Here is a 4,668-nt window from a genome sequence, read left to right as displayed (position 1 = left end):
TTGCTATAGTCAACTTCAAATGAGCCTATCTTTTTCTCTACTCAAAATTTTCTAGATCAAGACCCACCAAATTGTAGAAAATATAATTATCTTTTCAACAATACCAATTTCTCTTAAATTTTATATTCAGGTGAGAAGTTATGACATTTTTAGTGAAAAACAGTAGCCCATTGCATTAGGCCACGTTACGGTGATGGCCAAAATCACATTTGTCCTTTTATAGTGTGTCACTATGATAAGAACCGCATCGCTCCAAGAGACAAATTTGCAATCAACCTTTTCCAATGTGTCACCATAGTAGACATAGCGTTACGCCAAGGTTTCAGTTCGCAATTGTCCATTTCTAGTGGCGCAACGCGATAGCACCACATCACACTATTGGACAAAATAGGGATTGTCCTTTCCTAGTGGTGCAATGAGATAAGCATCACGTTGCGCTAGCATGTAAAATCAAGATTTCTAGTTTTGCGATTTATACTCCAAGGACCTTTTGGACTTTTACTAAAGCACCAAATCCATCCAAAACACGTAATTACAACCCTAAAGAGGCATTATGTTCCCCATTACTCACAAATCCTCTTCAAGAAACTAATACCTCTTTTAAGAACAAACCCTAACTCATCCAACATTCAAGATCAAGATTCAAGAAATCATCAAGAACTTTGTCAATTTCACCAACTAAGGTATGTTAAGTGTTCATCCATGGGTCCCTTTTACCCATGGAGTCCAAGTATCAAATTTTAAATTCAAAGTTGTGATTTTTACAAGTTGTTGTGATTTTTAATTGTGATTTTAACCATGAATCCCGATGAATTGTAATTCTATGCCATGTTTACATAAAATTGTTGTTGTTATTAAACCCCAGATGTTTTAATATTATTATTCACTGATTTAGTTCATAATTAGTGATCATGATGTTGAAACCAAGCTATTTATACAAGCTTTAAACTATTCCAATGCTTAGCTTAAACTATGAACATCAAGTGTTTGATGAAATGCATACAAGAATGAGTTTTTGAATAAGTGTTTTCATGTTATGTCATCAAAGTTATAGTACTATTTTGCTATTATTGCTATCTAGTCCTGGAGGTTATCAATACCTAAAAACTTAGCTGTTTACTTAGTCTCAGTGTCTTTAGAATAGTCTCAGATATTTTATGAGCATTTCTAGTTTAGTCAGTTATCATAATCAACTAAACTTAGAACAATTCAGTATTCTGAGTCAGTTTAGCTGGGAGTAAGATTTAGCACTGAGCGAGTTGAGGAATAGAGGTTTCCCCATCAGATAGGCAGAGTCGTTAGTAACATTTCCTGTACTCTAGAACTACGTAGCCAGCGTAGAATATGAGGAGTCACCCATCAGTTTAGGCTTGACTACCTTGCAGGGGTCAACCATCAGATTAGGCTGGACACCCTTAGTCCTTCAAGACAACATATTAGTGGATTCACACAGCCAATGTTAGTACCCGTGACACGATAGTGATACCCTTCCAACTAGGGTCACAGTTTGTGACCCTAACTAGCTCACTGGGCATGTCGTTTAGACGATAGCTCCCATACTCTCAGTCCCTTAATTAACTCAGTAATTCAGTTTCAATTTTGGTTGACCATATTATACAAATATCAGTTATTTAGTTATCAGATTTCATTATTTCAGTTTACATATTATATTCAGAACATATTTTATTCTTGTTCATACATTCTCATTAATTACATATTTCATGCATGCTATTCAGTAGTTCATGCTATTCGTTCGGTTTGTTAATACTCATGTACATGAATCCATGCATATCAATCTATCTTATTTAGCATACTAGTACATACAAAGTACTTATCGCATACTTGTTTCTTATGCTATGATATCTTATATCTTAGGTTCAAACACCCAGTTCTTGAATTGCGCATAGACATATAAAATTATCAGCTGTAGCAGTGGCGAGTCTTCATATTTTGAGGACATAGTTTAATTATCTTAGTTATTTTATCAGTTTAGTATTTTTTCATTCAGTCTGAGTTAGTTGGGCATTTGTCCCATCAGCTCCACGGTCAATCAATAGAGGCTTTTCAGACTAGTACAAATAGTTAGTCAGTCTTCAATTTTTAGTTGTCATTGTCAAACATTTTATTAGTATTATCAGTATTGTTTTATAGACTTTATCAGAACTATGATTTAAAACCTTATGTCATTATATCCATTATTTTTTGCATATGACTTCTATCATCAGCATATTATTCAGTGCTCACAGCAGGTACAACTCATAGGTTAGCTTGTGGTCCCTTCGGACTGTAAGCACCATGTGGAACCTCGGGTATACTCTCAGGGCATTACACATTATCCCTATTTATTTATCTTTGAGATTAGCTAATGGTTGTTTAAGTTTGTTCTTGTGTTCTCTTTGTGTTCCTAAGATTATTGATCTAGGGAAATGAACAATTGATTATTGATAAGGAAAAATTGGCAATATAGTAGGTCTGGGCTTAATTCACTGGTGGGAAAGGTTCAACTTTGATGAAATTAAATAATTAGTTTATCTTGGTTTATGGGTATTGTTAACTTAAAAAAATTATTCATTTATATTGAACTTTGTCATATGCATATTTTCGTAGAGATGGGTAGACAAACTTTTGGATTTCCTAATTGTTAATTGGTTGAATTATTTGTTTACACGGTGCCATTTTGTTATTTTTTTAAATTAAATATACGTATTTTTTGAAGAATGGCCTATGATACTTTGTATTTGGTGGTCGATTATGACCAATGACTGGGTTTATCTTCATGCTTTTTTTTATCTTCAATTGTATGATTGGACTAATATTATTCTTTATTTATGTACATTGATTATGCGTTTATTTGTGTGTTTTTGTATGATCTATTCACTAGTAGTGTGTATTTAGTCTATACGAACCAACGAAATGACCGTGCTAACATTATAAGATTGAGGGTTGCCTCATGCCTTCTCCTCGATCAACAAAATTCCTTAATTAGAATTATTGTTCGTGGATCAATTTTTAGAGTCAAATTTTTTGGAAAGAACTTTTTGGGAGATTTAGCGTACTGAAATTCAATGTCAAGTGAAAACACTAATTTTAATCATAATTCCTTCCTAAAACATATTTTAGTAAATTCGAATTTGAAAATTCTTTTTGAACTTCAATAAAACCTTATTGGTGAAAAAGGGGCGTGACGTCTTCTTTAATCAAAAAATGCAAAAAAAAATATTTTCTTTGATAAATTTAGGGTACATTTTCATTTAAAATTCAAAACCCAAAAACTCAAAAAGATTTTCTTAAACTTCTTTTGATAGAAAATTCAAAAATGAATTCTTCCTTTTATATGTTTAAAGTTTCTTGTTCAAGTTTTAAAAAAATTGAAAAATACTAAACCCTAATCATTTGTCATCTCTGCCATTCAATTAACTTAAGGTGGTTGGTTTATGGTACCTTGATAATTCATCATTACTTCACAAGATCAAAATGAAAGATACCAAAGGCTGAGAAAGAATCATCATAATTAGTGATGACCTCCAAATTCAATTGAACGAACAAGAATCAAAATTGCTTAAGGAAGTAAGAAGGTCTGAAGAACAATTTACCCATGCATATCTTTCTTGAATAACTAGTCTCTCTGAGTATACTCCAAGCATGCCCATGTCACGACTTGAAAATTTGATAAAATATGTATTTTTCTGTGATTTGACTATTTTAACCCTTCTCATAGTTTTATTGTCGTATTTTTGGAGTTTGGGGTGATTGTTACAGTTCTCGATGCCCTTTGGTCTCATTTATTTGATATTGTAATTTTTGATGGCTTTGAGAGCCTTATTATTGTCTTCAGTAGTTGTCTTGTGATCCATGCGATGAATGACCGAACGAACTGTGCCAACAGATATTAAATATTGATTTTTAGGGTGGTAACATATTTGGTGTGGTTTTATGAATTTTAAATATTATTTCAATCCTCGATTTGGAAAGTAGTAATTTTTTATTTTGAGGGTCAACTTTGTGGAAATGACATCTTTTAAAAATTTGATATCTTCATTGAGTCGGGAGTGTTGAATTTAGTATAGTTACATAGTTTATTTGCGTATATCATATTTTAAATTAAATTCAAGGCCTTGGCTGAAACTTGGAAAGTTTTTGAGTTTCCATATATCTATCTGGTGTGCCGATGATCGCTAACCCTTGCCACCATCTTGACTAGTGTGATCGCAACTAGCCTATCCAGGCTGGGGATAGTGCAATCGCATACCCCTATTCATAATAGTGATAACTGAGAACATAAACTGGTTTAAATTGAGTAATTTTCCATGATTTTAGGTAGTGTTCAACTTGCCTCTTGAGAGATAAACCCTAAAATAGTGTGAGAACTTATATGTTAAGCTTGTGGGTGCTTGGGGAGCTAGGTTAACATCTATTTCTTGATTCTCTTACAGATTTAAGGTAAGAATTCACTCTTTTCTTAGTTGAATTTCTTGATTAATTCCTCAAAACTTCTAATACCTTAGGGCTTGATTTAAACCCCAAATTTACTTATTATTTGAATAATGTTTCTAATTCTACAATTACTAGTCTTTCCTTAGTTTCGTCTTAAATATAACTTTGAATCTTGATTTTAAAACGGATTCCAAAGTTTTTATAGGGTAATATTTAAAAATAGTTTTTCTTCTA

This window comes from Capsicum annuum, chromosome 4 (assembly GCF_002878395.1).
Source record: "Capsicum annuum cultivar UCD-10X-F1 chromosome 4, UCD10Xv1.1, whole genome shotgun sequence".
NCBI classification, from domain to species: domain Eukaryota; kingdom Viridiplantae; phylum Streptophyta; class Magnoliopsida; order Solanales; family Solanaceae; genus Capsicum; species Capsicum annuum.
This window is presented reverse-complemented; position numbering follows the sequence as displayed.